Source organism: Triturus cristatus, chromosome 5_2 (assembly GCF_964204655.1).
Source record: "Triturus cristatus chromosome 5_2, aTriCri1.1, whole genome shotgun sequence".
Taxonomy (NCBI): domain Eukaryota; kingdom Metazoa; phylum Chordata; class Amphibia; order Caudata; family Salamandridae; genus Triturus; species Triturus cristatus.
Window position 1 is genome coordinate 91,057,981 of NC_140588.1, and position 17,464 is coordinate 91,075,444.

The following is a 17,464-nucleotide window of genomic DNA, read 5'->3' on the forward strand; positions in this document are numbered from 1 at the left end:
GAAAACACAAAGGCAGTTTTAGGGAAAAGTGAAAACAGTTGTGCAAAGGTGTCCTTCGTAAGCATTTCCAGACCTACCCCAGTCAAAGTGCCTAGGTCATTGCCACCGCAGTGCACTATTATGAGGTCAGGGTGTTGGTTTTGCATGAAGGATTTCACCAATGGCATCAATTGGTGCCCCTTTAACCCTCTCTGACCAATCCATTTAATGTCTACATTTGGCAAAGCAAGGTCTCTCACCATACCTGTTTTCTCTGCAAACTTTTCACTCCAGAAGACATAGCTGTGTCCTACAATCCACACTGTGAACATCTTCAAAGGAGATCTGGATGCACTCAGGAGGTGTATTTCAGTAGAATGGTAAAAAGAAATGAAAGACAGTTTGGAAATGGAGGCATACATATTTTTTTTAAAAAAAAAGAACTGATTGGCTGTTTCATACCATTCTACACTAAAAACTAGGTTGTATGTGTAAATTTATAGAAGCATGTTTTGTATTGGTACAGAAAAATGTGTTACCAAAGAACAGTACTATGGATTTGCTGTTAGGTTAGAAAAGTCAAGCACTCTTGCTCTGTGGAATTGAAACATTGTTTGGCGAACTTCTGACCTAACTCCACACAGCAGTGTTCCATGAGCTGTTGCTATGGTAGCAGGCAGAAGTCAAGTTGGGGGAAGGGTACTAGGCAGAAGTCAAGTTGGGGGAAGGGTACTTTTGGAAAAGGGTTGGTTTTCAACCAATAGAAATGTGTGATTACATTTGAAAAAAAGGGGGAAGCACTGAGATTTGAAATTAACATGTATATATGTGGAAAAAGAGAGGGAAAGTTTGCCATTATCTGGTTCTGCTGAGAGGAGAGAGGTGTAAAGAACAGAGATCCTGGCTCTGATAATCTGCTGTTTGAGTGCCACATTTCTTTCACAACTAACTAATTTTAAAGGTGAGTTTAGAGTTTGAGAGGGGATGTATATGGTAAATTAAGAAATGAATAATAGAAATGCAATTCTTTTTGTTGAAGTTGTGTTTATTATTTTCTGTTTTGGGAGAAATTTAAATGTGAGGAACATGTAAAATAATATGGACTATGTTTTCACAATAAATTAAGGTGTACTGGTATAAAAAAAGAATAGTTTAAGGGTTTGAGGTTGGACTCAGTAATGCAAATACATTCAGCATCACTAAGGCTGGTTGCCCTTGCTGGAGTGTAGGCAGTCACCCAGGTTACAAATGGTGCTGGTCTGAAAAAGCAGTTTGGACATGTGCTTTTTAAAAAATCTGAAAAGTGGATTCATAATGTGTCAGTCTGTAAAAGTGATTATCACTTGCCAAAAAAAAGAGCAGTAAGTGTGCTTTCAAATTGGCAAAGAAATTTCGTTTTGTGACTAATGTGAAAACATGACTCTGTGTGCAAAGAGGAATTATAGACAGAGATTTATTGCGTATTGCTCTGGTGATTTCACAGTTGCATTAGATGGAAAGGGGGAGCCATTTTTTGGTGCAGAAGCAGACTCTTAGCACACACCCAGCTGCTTACCATGTGGAATCATGCACAGTATTCACAAGCGAGTGGGGTTTGAGGTTTCAGTCAGTAATGCAAATACATTCAGCATCACTAAGGCTGGTTGCCCTTGCTGGAGTGTAGGCAGTCACCCAGGTTACAAATGGTGCTGGTCTGAAAAAGCAGTTTGGACATGTGCTTTTTAAAAAATCTGAAAAGTGGATTCATAATGTGTCAGTCTGTAAAAGTGTTTATCACTTGCCAAAAAAAAGAGCAGTAAGTGTGCTTTCAAATTGGCAAAGAAATTTCGTTTTGTGACTAATGTGAAAACATGACTCTGTGTGCAAATAGGAATTACAGGCAGAGATTTATTGCGTATTGCTCTGGTGATTTCACAGTTGCATTAGATGGAAAGGGGGAGCCATTTTTTGGTGCAGAAGCAGACTCTTAGCACACACCCAGCTGCTTACCATGTGGAATCATGCACAGTATTCACAAGCGAGTGGGGTTTGAGGTTTCAGTCAGTAATGCAAATACATTCAGCATCACTAAGGCTGGTTGCCCTTGCTGGAGTGTAGGCAGTCACCCAGGTTACAAATGGTGCTGGTCTGAAAAAGCAGTTTGGACATGTGCTTTTTAAAAAATCTGAAAAGTGGATTCATAATGTGTCAGTCTGTAAAAGTGATTATCACTTGCCAAAAAAAAGAGCAGTAAGTATGCTTTCAAATTGGCAAAGAAATTTCGTTTTGTGACTAATGTGAAAACATGACTCTGTGTGCAAAGAGGAATTATAGACAGAGATTTATTGCGTATTGCTCTGGTGATTTCACAGTTGCATTAGATGGAAAGGGGGAGCCATTTTTTGGTGCAGAAGCAGACTCTTAGCACACACCCAGCTGCTTACCATGTGGAATCATGCACAGTATTCACAAGCGAGTGGGGTTTGAGGTTTCAGTCAGTAATGCAAATACATTCAGCATCACTAAGGCTGGTTGCCCTTGCTGGAGTGTAGGCAGTCACCCAGGTTACAAATGGTGCTGGTCTGAAAAAGCAGTTTGGACATGTGCTTTTTAAAAAATCTGAAAAGTGGATTCATAATGTGTCAGTCTGTAAAAGTGTTTATCACTTGCCAAAAAAAAGAGCAGTATAAGTGTGCTTTCAAATTGGCAAAGAAATTTCGTTTTGTGACTAATGTGAAAACATGACTCTGTGTGCAAATAGGAATTACAGGCAGAGATTTATTGCGTATTGCTCTGGTGATTTCACAGTTGCATTAGATGGAAAGGGGGAGCCATTTTTTGGTGCAGAAGCAGACTCTTAGCACACACCCAGCTGCTTACCATGTGGAATCATGCACAGTATTCACAAGCGAGTGGGGTTTGAGGTTTCAGTCAGTAATGCAAATACATTCAGCATCACTAAGGCTGGTTGCCCTTGCTGGAGTGTAGGCAGTCACCCAGGTTACAAATGGTGCTGGTCTGAAAAAGCAGTTTGGACATGTGCTTTTTAAAAAATCTGAAAAGTGGATTCATAATGTGTCAGTCTGTAAAAGTGTTTATCACTTGCCAAAAAAAAGAGTAGTAAGTGTGCTTTCAAATTGGCAAAGAAATTTCGTTTAAGGGCCTAATGTGAAAACATGACTCTGTGTGCAAATAGGAATTACAGGCAGAGATTTATTGCGTATTGCTCTGGTGATTTCACAGTTGCATTAGATGGAAAGGGGGAGCCATTTTTTGGTGCAGAAGCAGACTCTTAGCACACACCCAGCTGCTTACCATGTGGAATCATGCACAGTATTCACAAGCGAGTGGGGTTTGAGGTTTCAGTCAGTAATGCAAATACATTCAGCATCACTAAGGCTGGTTGCCCTTGCTGGAGTGTAGGCAGTCACCCAGGTTACAAATGGTGCTGGTCTGAAAAAGCAGTTTGGACATGTGCTTTTTAAAAAATCTGAAAAGTGGATTCATAATGTGTCAGTCTGTAAAAGTGATTATCACTTGCCAAAAAAAAGAGTAGTAAGTGTGCTTTCAAATTGGCAAAGAAATTTCGTTTAAGGGCCTAATGTGAAAACATGACTCTGTGTGCAAATAGGAATTACAGGCAAAGATTTATTGCGTATTGCTCTGGTGATTTCACAGTTGCATTAGATGGAAAGGGGGAGCCATTTTTTGGTGCAGAAGCAGACTCTTAGCACACACCCAGCTGCTTACCATGTGGAATCATGCACAGTATTCACAAGCGAGTGGGGTTTGAGGTTTCAGTCAGTAATGCAAATAAATCAGCATCACTAAGGCTGGTTGCCCTTGCTGGAGTGTAGGCAGTCACCCAGGTTACAAATGGTGCTGGTCTGAAAAAGCAGTTTGGACATGTGCTTTTTTTAAAATCTGAAAAGTGGATTCATAATGTGTCAGTCTGTAAAAGTGATTATCACTTGCCAAAAAAAAGAGCAGTAAGTGTGCTTTCAAATTGGCAAAGAAATTTCGTTTTGTGACTAATGTGAAAACATGACTCTGTGTGCAAAGAGGAATCATAGACAGAGATTTATTGCGTATTGCTCTGGTGATTTCACAGTTGCATTAGATGGAAAGGGGGAGCCATTTTTTGGTGCAGAAGCAGACTCTTAGCACACACCCAGCTGCTTACCATGTGGAATCATGCACAGTATTCACAAGCGAGTGGGGTTTGAGGTTTCAGTCAGTAATGCAAATACATTCAGCATCACTAAGGCTAGTTGCCCTTGCTGGAGTGTAGGCAGTCACCCAGGTTACAAATGGTGCTGGTCTGAAAAAGCAGTTTGGACATGTGCTTTTTAAAAAATCTGAAAAGTGGATTCATAATGTGTCAGTCTGTAAAAGTGTTTATCACTTGCCAAAAAAAAAGAGCAGTATAAGTGTGCTTTCAAATTGGCAAAGAAATTTCGTTTAAGGGCCTAATGTGAAAACATGACTGTGTGCAAATAGGAATTACAGGCAAAGATTTATTGCGTATTGCTCTGGTGATTTCACAGTTGCATTAGATGGAAAGGGGGAGCCATTTTTTGGTGCAGAAGCAGACTCTTAGCACACACCCAGCTGCTTACCATGTGGAATCATGCACAGTATTCACAAGCGAGTGGGGTTTGAGATTTCAGTCAGTAATGCAAATACATTCAGCATCACTAAGGCTGGTTGCCCTTGCTGGAGTGTAGGCAGTCATCCAGGTTACAAATGGTGCTGGTCTGAAAAAGCAGTTTGGACATGTGCTTTTTAAAAAATCTGAAAAGTGGATTCATAATGTGTCAGTCTGTAAAAGTGTTTATCACTTGCCAAAAAAAAGAGCAGTATAAGTGTGCTTTCAAATTGGCAAAGAAATTTCGTTTTGTGACTAATGTGAAAACATGACTCTGTGTGCAAATAGGAATTACAGGCAGAGATTTATTGCGTATTGCTCTGGTGATTTCACAGTTGCATTAGATGGAAAGGGGGAGCCATTTTTTGGTGCAGAAGCAGACTCTTAGCACACACCCAGCTGCTTACCATGTGGAATCATGCACAGTATTCACAAGCGAGTGGGGTTTGAGGTTTCAGTCAGTAATGCAAATACATTCAGCATCACTAAGGCTGGTTGCCCTTGCTGGAGTGTAGGCAGTCACCCAGGTTACAAATGGTGCTGGTCTGAAAAAGCAGTTTGGACATGTGCTTTTTAAAAAATCTGAAAAGTGGATTCATAATGTGTCAGTCTGTAAAAGTGATTATCACTTGCCAAAAAAAAGAGTAGTAAGTGTGCTTTCAAATTGGCAAAGAAATTTCGTTTAAGGGCCTAATGTGAAAACATGACTCTGTGTGCAAATAGGAATTACAGGCAAAGATTTATTGCGTATTGCTCTGGTGATTTCACAGTTGCATTAGATGGAAAGGGGGAGCCATTTTTTGGTGCAGAAGCAGACTCTTAGCACACACCCAGCTGCTTACCATGTGGAATCATGCACAGTATTCACAAGCGAGTGGGGTTTGAGGTTTCAGTCAGTAATGCAAATAAATCAGCATCCCTAAGGCTGGTTGCCCTTGCTGGAGTGTAGGCAGTCACCCAGGTTACAAATGGTGCTGGTCTGAAAAAGCAGTTTGGACATGTGCTTTTTTTAAAATCTGAAAAGTGGATTCATAATGTGTCAGTCTGTAAAAGTGATTATCACTTGCCAAAAAAAAGAGCAGTAAGTGTGCTTTCAAATTGGCAAAGAAATTTCGTTTTGTGATTAATGTGAAAACATGACTCTGTGTGCAAAGAGGAATCATAGACAGAGATTTATTGCGTATTGCTCTGGTGATTTCACAGTTGCATTAGATGGAAAGGGGGAGCCATTTTTTGGTGCAGAAGCAGACTCTTAGCACACACCCAGCTGCTTACCATGTGGAATCATGCACAATATTCACAAGCGAGTGGGGTTTGAGGTTTCAGTCAGTAATGCAAATACATTCAGCATCACTAAGGCTGGTTGCCCTTGCTGGAGTGTAGGCAGTCACCCAGGTTACAAATGGTGCTGGTCTGAAAAAGCAGTTTGGACATGTGCTTTTTAAAAAATCTGAAAAGTGGATTCATAATGTGTCAGTCTGTAAAAGTGTTTATCACTTGCCAAAAAAAAAGAGCAGTATAAGTGTGCTTTCAAATTGGCAAAGAAATTTCGTTTTGTGACTAATGTGAAAACATGACTCTGTGTGCAAATAGGAATTACAGGCAGAGATTTATTGCGTATTGCTCTGGTGATTTCACAGTTGCATTAGATGGAAAGGGGGAGCCATTTTTTGGTGCAGAAGCAGACTCTTAGCACACACCCAGCTGCTTACCATGTGGAATCATGCACAGTATTCACAAGCGAGTGGGGTTTGAGGTTTCAGTCAGTAATGCAAATACATTCAGCATCACTAAGGCTGGTTGCCCTTGCTGGAGTGTAGGCAGTCACCCAGGTTACAAATGGTGCTGGTCTGAAAAAGCAGTTTGGACATGTGCTTTTTAAAAAATCTGAAAAGTGGATTCATAATGTGTCAGTCTGTAAAAGTGTTTATCACTTGCCAAAAAAAAGAGTAGTAAGTGTGCTTTCAAATTGGCAAAGAAATTTCGTTTAAGGGCCTAATGTGAAAACATGACTCTGTGTGCAAATAGGAATTACAGGCAGAGATTTATTGCGTATTGCTCTGGTGATTTCACAGTTGCATTAGATGGAAAGGGGGAACCATTTTTTGGTGCAGAAGCAGACTCTTAGCACACACCCAGCTGCTTACCATGTGGAATCATGCACAGTATTCACAAGCGAGTGGGGTTTGAGGTTTCAGTCAGTAATGCAAATACATTCAGCATCACTAAGGCTGGTTGCCCTTGCTGGAGTGTAGGCAGTCACCCAGGTTACAGATGGTGCTGGTCTGAAAAAGCAGTTTGGACATGTGCTTTTTAAAAAATCTGAAAAGTGGATTCATAATGTGTCAGTCTGTAAAAGTGATTATCACTTGCCAAAAAAAAGAGTAGTAAGTGTGCTTTCAAATTGGCAAAGAAATTTCGTTTAAGGGCCTAATGTGAAAACATGACTCTGTGTGCAAATAGGAATTACAGGCAAAGATTTATTGCGTATTGCTCTGGTGATTTCACAGTTGCATTAGATGGAAAGGGGGAGCCATTTTTTGGTGCAGAAGCAGACTCTTAGCACACACCCAGCTGCTTACCATGTGGAATCATGCACAGTATTCACAAGCGAGTGGGGTTTGAGGTTTCAGTCAGTAATGCAAATACATTCAGCATCACTAAGGCTGGTTGCCCTTGCTGGAGTGTAGGCAGTCACCCAGGTTACAAATGGTGCTGGTCTGAAAAAGCAGTTTGGACATGTGCTTTTTTAAAAATCTGAAAAGTGGATTCATAATGTGTCAGTCTGTAAAAGTGATTATCACTTGCCAAAAAAAAGAGCAGTAAGTGTGCTTTCAAATTGCCAAAGAAATTTCGTTTTGTGACTAATGTGAAAACATGACTCTGTGTGCAAAGAGGAATTATAGACAGAGATTTATTGCGTATTGCTCTGGTGATTTCACAGTTGCATTAGATGGAAAGGGGGAGCCATTTTTTGGTGCAGAAGCAGACTCTTAGCACACACCCAGCTGCTTACCATGTGGAATCATGCACAGTATTCACAAGCGAGTGGGGTTTGAGGTTTCAGTCAGTAATGCAAATACATTCAGCATCACTAAGGCTGGTTGCCCTTGCTGGAGTGTAGGCAGTCACCCAGGTTACAAATGGTGCTGGTCTGAAAAAGCAGTTTGGACATGTGCTTTTTAAAAAATCTGAAAAGTGGATTCATAATGTGTCAGTCTGTAAAAGTGTTTATCACTTGCCAAAAAAAAGAGCAGTATAAGTGTGCTTTCAAATTGGCAAAGAAATTTAGTTTTGTGACTAATGTGAAAACATGACTCTGTGTGCAAATAGGAATTACAGGCAGAGATTTATTGCGTATTGCTCTGGTGATTTCACAGTTGCATTAGATGGAAAGGGGGAGCCATTTTTTGGTGCAGAAGCAGACTCTTAGCACACACCCAGCTGCTTACCATGTGGAATCATGCACAGTATTCACAAGCGAGTGGGGTTTGAGGTTTCAGTCAGTAATGCAAATACATTCAGCATCACTAAGGCTGGTTGCCCTTGCTGGAGTGTAGGCAGTCACCCAGGTTACAAATGGTGCTGGTCTAAAAAAGCAGTTTGGACATGTGCTTTTTAAAAAATCTGAAAAGTGTATTCATAATGTGTCAGTCTGTAAAAGTGTTTATCACTTGCCAAAAAAAGAGCAGTAAGTGTGCTTTCAAATTGGCAAAGAAATTTCGTTTAAGGGCCTAATGTGAAAACATGACTCTGTGTGCAAATAGGAATTACAGGCAGAGATTTATTGCGTATTGCTCTGGTGATTTCACAGTTGCATTAGATGGAAAGGGGGAGCCATTTTTTGGTGCAGAAGCAGACTCTTAGCACACACCCAGCTGCTTACCATGTGGAATCATGCACAGTATTCACAAGCGAGTGGGGTTTGAGGTTCCAGTCAGTAATGCAAATACATTCAGCATCACTAAGGCAGGTTGCCCTTGCTGGAGTGTAGGCAGTCACCCAGGTTACAAATGTTGCTGGTCTGAAAAAGCAGTTTGGACATGTGCTTTTTAAAAAATCTGAAAAGTGGATTCATAATGTGTCAGTCTGTAAAAGTGATTATCACTTGCCAAAAAAAAGAGTAGTAAGTGTGCTTTCAAATTGGCAAAGAAATTTCGTTTAAGGGCCTAATGTGAAAACATGACTGTGTGCAAATAGGAATTACAGGCAAAGATTTATTGCGTATTGCTCTGGTGATTTCACAGTTGCATTAGATGGAAAGGGGGAGCCATTTTTTGGTGCAGAAGCAGACTCTTAGCACACCCAGCTGCTTACCATGTGGAATCATGCACAGTATTCACAAGCGAGTGGGGTTTGAGGTTTCAGTCAGTAATGCAAATACATTCAGCATCACTAAGGCTGGTTGCCCTTGCTGGAGTGTAGGCAGTCATCCAGGTTACAAATGGTGCTGGTCTGAAAAAGCAGTTTGGACATGTGCTTTTTTAAGAATCTGAAAAGTGGATTCATAATGTGTCAGTCTGTAAAAGTGTTTATCACTTGCCAAAATAAAGAGCAGTAAGTGTGCTTTCAAATTGGCAAAGAAATTTCGTTTTGTGACTAATGTGAAAACATGACTCTGTGTGCAAAGAGGAATTATAGACAGAGATTTATTGCGTATTGCTCTGGTGATTTCACAGTTGCATTAGATGGAAAGGGGGAGCCATTTTTTGGTGCAGAAGCAGACTCTTAGCACACACCCAGCTGCTTACCATGTGGAATCATGCACAGTATTCACAAGCGAGTGGGGTTTGAGGTTTCAGTCAGTAATGCAAATACATTCAGCATCACTAAGGCTGGTTGCCCTTGCTGGAGTGTAGGCAGTCACCCAGGTTACAAATGGTGCTGGTCTGAAAAAGCAGTTTGGACATGTGCTTTTTAAAAAATCTGAAAAGTGGATTCATAATGTGTCAGTCTGTAAAAGTGATTATCACTTGCCAAAAAAAAGAGTAGTAAGTGTGCTTTCAAATTGGCAAAGAAATTTCGTTTAAGGGCCTAATGTGAAAACATGACTCTGTGTGCAAATAGGAATTACAGGCAGGGATTTATTGCGTATTGCTCTGGTGATTTCACAGTTGCATTAGATGGAAAGGGGGAGCCATTTTTTGGTGCAGAAGCAGACTCTTAGCACACACCCAGCTGCTTACCATGTGGAATCATGCACAGTATTCACAAGCGAGTGGGGTTTGAGGTTTCAGTCAGTAATGCAAATACATTCAGCATCACTAAGGCTGGTTGCCCTTGCTGGAGTGTAGGCAGTCACCCAGGTTACAAATGGTGCTGGTCTGAAAAAGCAGTTTGGACATGTGCTTTTTAAAAAATCTGAAAAGTGGATTCATAATGTGTCAGTCTGTAAAAGTGTTTATCACTTGCCAAAAAAAAGAGCAGTAAGTGTGCTTTCAAATTGGCAAAGAAATTTCGTTTTGTGACTAATGTGAAAACATGACTCTGTGTGCAAATAGGAATTACAGGCAGAGATTTATTGCGTATTGCTCTGGTGATTTCACAGTTGCATTAGATGGAAAGGGGGAGCTATTTTTTGGTGCAGAAGCAGACTCTTAGCACACACCCAGCTGCTTACCATGTGGAATCATGCACAGTATTCACAAGCGAGTGGGGTTTGAGGTTTCAGTCAGTAATGCAAATACATTCAGCATCACTAAGGCTGGTTGCCCTTGCTGGAGTGTAGGCAGTCACACAGGTTACAAATGGTGCTGGTCTGAAAAAGCAGTTTGGACATGTGCTTTTTAAAAAATCTGAAAAGTGGATTCATAATGTGTCAGTCTGTAAAAGTGATTATCACTTGCCAAAAAAAAGAGTAGTAAGTGTGCTTTCAAATTGGCAAAGAAATTTCGTTTTGTGACTAATGTGAAAAGAAGACTCTGTGTGCAAAGAGAAATTACAGGCAGAGATTTATTGCGTATTGCTCTGGTGATTTCACAGTTGCATTAGAAGGAAAGGGGGAGCCATTTTTTGGTGCAGAAGCAGACTCTTAGCACACACCCAGCTGCTTACCATGTGGAATCATGCACAGTATTCACAAGCGAGTGGGGTTTGAGGTTTCAGTCAGTAATGCAAATACATTCAGCATCACTAAGGCTGGTTGCCCTTGCTGGAGTGTAGGCAGTCACCCAGGTTACAAATGGTGCTGGTCTGAAAAAGCAGTTTGGACATGTGCTTTTTAAAAAATCTGAAAAGTTGATTCATAATGTGTCAGTCTGTAAAAGTGATTATCACTTGCCAAAAAAAAGAGTAGTAAGTGTGCTTTTAAATTGGCAAAGAAATTTGGTTTTGTGACTAATGTGAAAACAAATGTAGTAATATATTTAAATAAAATAAAGGATTTTTTTTTTAGTTTTTTTCAGGTATTGCTGAAGAGCAGTGAACAAAATTTAAGATGCCTACAAAATCCAGAGTAAAAAAAGACCACAAAAAAAACCTATATTTGAAGACAACTGGAGGACCTAAGTTAGTTGAAGATGCTCATGTTGGGAAAAAGAAAAAATCTTCTGGTAAGCAGACAAAAAATTTTCTAAAGAACATATTCAAAAAAAGGAAAAATGTACAAAATGTCTGTACTGGAAAGAATGATTTCAATCGAAAAGGACAGGAAAAAATTGAGAATTTAGTTAATGCAAATATACCTTCTGCAACTAAAAAGATTAACTTAAACAGAAAAACAGCGTTTAAAGAGATACGTAGAAAAGTGTTTCAGAGAAGAGTTATGTCCAATTTGATAAACGATGTGAAGAAATATAAGCAAAAGGCTAAGTTTTATAAGAGAAAAAAAGAAATTGAAGCCATTGCAGCAAAGGCATTAGAATTAAAAAGGAAACTATTCATTTTAATTTTGAATAGGATTGGTACATTAGACAAAATGGTTAATGTACTGAAATCACATAGCAAAAGGAAAAGAGTAGTGAACAGAACAAACTTTTCTAAAGTGTTTTTAGGAAAATGGATGCATAGTTCAAGTAGTGAACCTTTTTTTAAAGAAGAGAGTTATTTTCAAAGTAATAGTTTGCTGCATGCAGTTGACACCAGAGGTCGTGCTTATGAAGTGAAAAATGGTTGCATAATGGAGAAGGAGATAATGGTTCCAAGAGATGTGGTACAAGTGAAGGCGGATGAGGCTATGGGGAGACGTCCTAAAGCCCCAGTGTACACTTGGAATTGTAGTAGTATTTGCACTGTGCGTCAGGAATCTATTGATAAATTTCGTGAGTTTCTAAGAGAATATAGTAAAAAAAGTGTAAAACAGAAGATTAAGGTGCTTCAAAGTCTGGATCCATGCAGAGTGAGAGAGAATACTGGTTTGCAGGGTCATTCTCTGGCTTGTCTATCTAGAAAAGTGTGTAATAGTGTTTTCCATCATTTTAGGATGCTGGCTGTTCATCATACTGAAATGAGAAAGTTTGTGAGACGGTTGTATTTTGCTAAAAGTCCAGCAATAAAGTTAGATGAATTGAATAGGGCTCTGTTCCGTGGAACAGTATCAGATGTAGAGAAGGTTGTTGATGAAATTCAGTTTTGTTACTTTGGTCCTGAACAAAACAGTGCAGAGAAGGACACAGTAAATGAGGAAGAAGTGGAAGAGAATGTAGAACCCTCTGTAAGTAAGACATTTAATGATCACATAACAAAATTTGCAATAATCTCTAATGAAAGACCAAATATTACTTGTATTTGTTGCCGCAGAACTCATTATAGAAAACAAACTAGGAATGTTGATCTCTACAGAAAGAGTGAAAATGAAGATAATTATAAGTGGAAGGATTTTGCCACATATATATTTCTTGAAAATTGTTTTGAATTGGGTGAAGATCAGCGTATTTGTAAATACTGTTACAACAAGTTAGAGGAAAATAGAATGCCGACCAGAGCTGTACATAATAATTTAGAATTGGATGCTATTCCTGCTGAACTTTCTGAATTAAATACATATGAGTCTATACTCATTCAATGTGTTCATCCGTTCCAGACCATAGTACGTATGGAGCCCAAAACTGGTAAATTACCTCCTTCAGATTTACTGAGAGGTTTAAAAGGTAGAGTGGTGTATTTGCCCTTGGATTTGAAAAAAAATATGGAAACTATTGATGCGGATACTTTGGAAACTGAACCATTAATTATTCTGGTTAATGGTGTACCTACAAAGAATAAGAAGATTTGGCAGGAGCTGGTAGATGTACGGAAAGTACAAAGAGCAAATTTGTATTTGAAAAGGAATAACAAATGGTATGAATCAATTTATATAGAAGAAGAAGAAGAAGAAGATTTACAAGAAGACACAGAAACACCAACTGGACAAATTGAAAAAGTGGACAAGTCAAAGGAAGAAGAAATTTATGAACATTTTAGCATACATCCTCTTCATTCAAAAGAAGTTATGGGAGACAATATTGATCTATTTCAGATGAAGAAAGCAAAAGGAACTCCCGTGAGTGTATGGGAGGAGAGCTTGGAAGCTCGATGTTTTCCCCAGCTGTTTCCTAAAGGAAAAGGAGGACGATACGATGAACGTCCGGAACAGATTCCAGCTTCTGAGTATCGGACTACAAGACTATATGCTGAAGATCCCAGATTTCGACAAACTATTCCTTATTTGTTCCATCTTTTATTTGAAAGCGACTAGTCTGCATTGTCTTATGCAGTAAATCACATTTTAAAAAGTGGAGTACATTTGCAAAATGTGTCTGCTAAGGATTTTATGGAGAAAGTGCAGCACCGAGATGATCATTTGGAAACACAACTGATCAATCTGATGGCTTGTCAGCGTGGGACAAATGAATATTGGTACCGACGCCATGGTGAATTAAAATGCATGTTACGGAATTTAGGAACACCAACATGGTTCGTTACCCTAAGCTGTGCCGAGTACACTTGGGATGATTTACTGGATTTTCTACGAGAGGCAAATTCAAACATTAAAAACATCGAATACAAGACAGCAGGAGAACTGTGCTCATTGGATCCGGTTAATGTTTGCAGATATTTCAATCATAGATTTGAGGCTATGATGTCCTTCATCTGCAATAAAAAAAAATCCACCTCTAGGAGAAGTAGTGGATTTCTTTTGGAGAAAAGAGTACCAGGCAAGAGGTGCTCCTCATATTCATATGCTGTTGTGGATCAAGGATGCCCCAAAGTTTGGAACAGATACTGATGAAGCAGTGTTATCTTACATTGAAGAATATGCAACATGTGCTATACCAAAAAGCACAGAAGAGAAAAAGTTAAAGGAGCAAGGTTTACGTTCCCAAAGTCATCGGTGTGGAAAATACTGTCGACGGAAATACAAGAGCAAAGATAAATACTACACTAAATGTCGATTTGGATTTCCTAGACCTGTTCTTTCAAATGGAAGAGTTAACAGTTTTATGTCATCTGTGAGACATACTATCACAAGAAAATCACCTAAGAATACCTACAACCTTAAAAGAAAAGAAGAATCAAAAAATATAAATGACTACAACCCAGTGATTTTATCCATGTGGAACGCTAACATGGATATACAGTATGTAGCTGACAATTCCATTGCTGTTGCTCGATATGTAACGTCTTACATTACGAAATCAGAAAAAACAGAATTGAAGGAAATGTGGGAAGAGATTTCTCACGAGAAAACTGTCAGTAAGAAGCTGTACAGTTTCAGTTTGAAGATGTTATCGCATCGAGAAATTGGATCCTACGAATGTTCAGATAGGTTATCTTCTGCAAGTCTCTACTCGAAATCAAGAAGAATAATTTGGGCAAGTTTAGGCCTTGCAGCAATGAGAAATCGGGTACTGAAATCTGTTGGAGAAATTGAATATTTGGCCGAGAATGACCCAGAAAGTACAGATATTTTGAAATCAAACATGTTGGACACATATTATCCCAAGAGAAGTCATCATCTGGAGAACATGTGTCTCTATGAAGTGCTGCAGAACTACATTTATTCACGGAAAGCCACAGAAGACATCAACAATGGAAAATATAAAGTCATTGGTGAGGAAGGATGTTTGGTGAAGCAAACAAAAGGAAGTTTGATAAATCACAGGAAGCTGAGTTGCGACACTACTGACAAAAAGGAATTTTACTACTTGGCTCTTTTACAGCTGTTTAAACCATGGCGTACAGAGGATGAACTACTGGGAGAATTTCAAAGCTATGAAGATTCTTTTAATGCTTGCAAAGACAGCATACAATGCAGTACATTCTCAACTTATCTGCAAATGTTAAATGAAGAAATTGAACAGGAAACTACAATTGCAGCAGAAATAGCTAGAGACAGTTCTCAGGACAGCCAAAGTTCAGGAACACTCAGTCAAGATCCCCTAGGACAACCAATCGTTGAAAATGAAGCATCAATAGCCATGAATGAAGTGGAAACGGCTATGAATCAAGCTCAAGAAGAATTTATAGACTTACAAAATTTGGAAAGACAACTGAACGAAGAGCAGCAACAAATTTATGAAGAGATCAGAAACAAAATTGATCACGCATTTCTACATGAAAAAAAAGAGTGCTCATGCACATCATTTCATCCAATCAGGATGTATGTAAGCGGACAATCTGGAACTGGAAAAAGTTTCCTAATAAAAGTCATCAGAAGCTACCTACAGCAAAAAACGGATTCTACTTTGTCTTGTGTGGTTACTGCTCCAACTGGGTTAGCAGCATATGACATAAAAGGAATCACTTTACATCGTTTGCTAATGTTACCAGTGGAGCATGAGAACAAAATACAATACAACAAGCTAACTGGAGAAGCATGCTTGGAAGTTTCAAGAGTATTGAAGAAGATGCAAGTTCTCATTATTGATGAGGTGAGCATGGTATCAAACTTAATGCTTGCCTTTGTGCATTTAAGAATGCAGCTAATTCTGAAGACAGACTATGACGTGTTATTTGGAGGAAAACACGTCATAGTTTTTGGAGATCTTTTGCAACTTACTCCAGTTAAAGGACAACCAGTGTTTAATACTGTGACACATGAAGACACGAAGAAGTCATTGGGAAGCATCGGTAATACAAATATTTGGTCCTTCTTTGTGTACAAGGAACTTACTACTAATATGAGGCAAGCAAACGATGAAGAATATGGAAGTATTCTGAAAGATATCAGAATTGGACTACTCACTGAAGCTGGCAAAAAAGCATTACAGAGTCGGCTGCTACATAATTTATTTCCAAAGGAAGAAATAGTTGCAGAGAAGATATACAAGAACATTGCAGAAAACAAAAGTGTCATCTGCTTAATGCCAACTCTACGTGAATGCTCAATATTCAATGAGGAGCTTTTGAAATTGGAAAAGGAAGATATCAGGAAATTGGAAGCAGTGGACAAAATTGAGGATGGAAGAATTACTGTCACATTAACAGGCACACTGAAAAATAAATTGGATTCACTAGAGAAGAACATTTCCAAAACAGCTGGATTAGAAAAAATCTATATGTTTGCATGAACTGTAGAGTATTTTTAAGGAGAAATTTGGATGTTGAAAAAGGTTTAGTTAATGGAGCTATGGGAAGAGTTGTGGGTTTTATTAATTATCAGAAAAAAGATGGAATTGAATGTTTAAAAATAAAATTTGATCAGATAGAAGAAGTTAAAGACATTTGTCGTTGTTCAGTTCGTTTCATGCTTGTGAAAGACTTATATGTACGTAGGAAGCAGTTTCCGTTTTCGCTAGCATATGCTGTAACTATTCACAAGTCTCAAGGATTGACTGTAGATTGTGCATTTGTGAACATTGGTTCAACTGTGTTCAAAGAAGGTATGGCATATGTTGCTTTGTCACGAGTGAAAACATTATCTGGTTTATTCATGATAGACTTTGATGATTCAAAAGTTAGTGCTGATACAAATTGTGTAAAGGAGTATAATAGATTAAGAAGAAGCTATGCTCCTCATTTAGGTCAGTATCCTGTGGTGTAGAAACGTGTAGTTTCTCGTAAAAGGAGAAATGAGAATATCTGTAATGAAGATGTAGAGAGGAGGAAAAAAAAGAGGAGTGATGTAATTGCAAGCAAAAAGAATAAGGAAAATGAAGAACAGGTTGTAGGATGTCATTTTGAAAATAGCTCTGGTGTCAACTGCTACGCTAATGTAGTGCTGAATGTTGCATTTTATCTGGAAAGTTTGCAAGAGCAGATAATAGTAAATCAGGGAAAAAGATTCTGTTCTGTGCTGAGTCTCCTTTTTGAAAAGCTGAGTAATGATAAAACTCAAATAGAAAGTGCTACTGAAATGAGAAAACTTTTAGATGTATGTTCAGGACGAACACAGTTTTCTCAAAATGTACAGCAAGACGCACAGGAATTCTTGATGTATTTTCTTCAGGTACTGGAAGAAGAAGGGGTTCCCATTGAAAATGTATTTGGTCTCTCTTATAAATGGGAACATAGTTGTGAAAACTGTTATAATATATGTGGCTCTAATGTTGATAATGAAAGGTTTATTTATTTAACATTGCCAGAGAGTAAAACAGTCACTTTTGCTAAATTAGTTAAAGATGCTAATCATAGCATGCAATGCGGTGAGTGTAAATCTGACATGTTTTCAACGTTAATTTTAAAGGAATACGGACAGTATGTAATTTTAATGATGCAACGATGTAGAGCTGATGGTTCAAAATTGGATACTTTAATAAAGAAGTTTACAGGACAGCAATTATCAATTTCAGGAAAAACTTTTGTAACAGTTGCAATAATTTTCCATGATGGACCTACTGTAACTTCTGGTCATTACACAGTTTATCTTAAATGTGAAAAAGGCTGGACACTGTGTAATGATTCCCAATTAGTTTTTAAGCAACGTTTGCCTTTTGATTT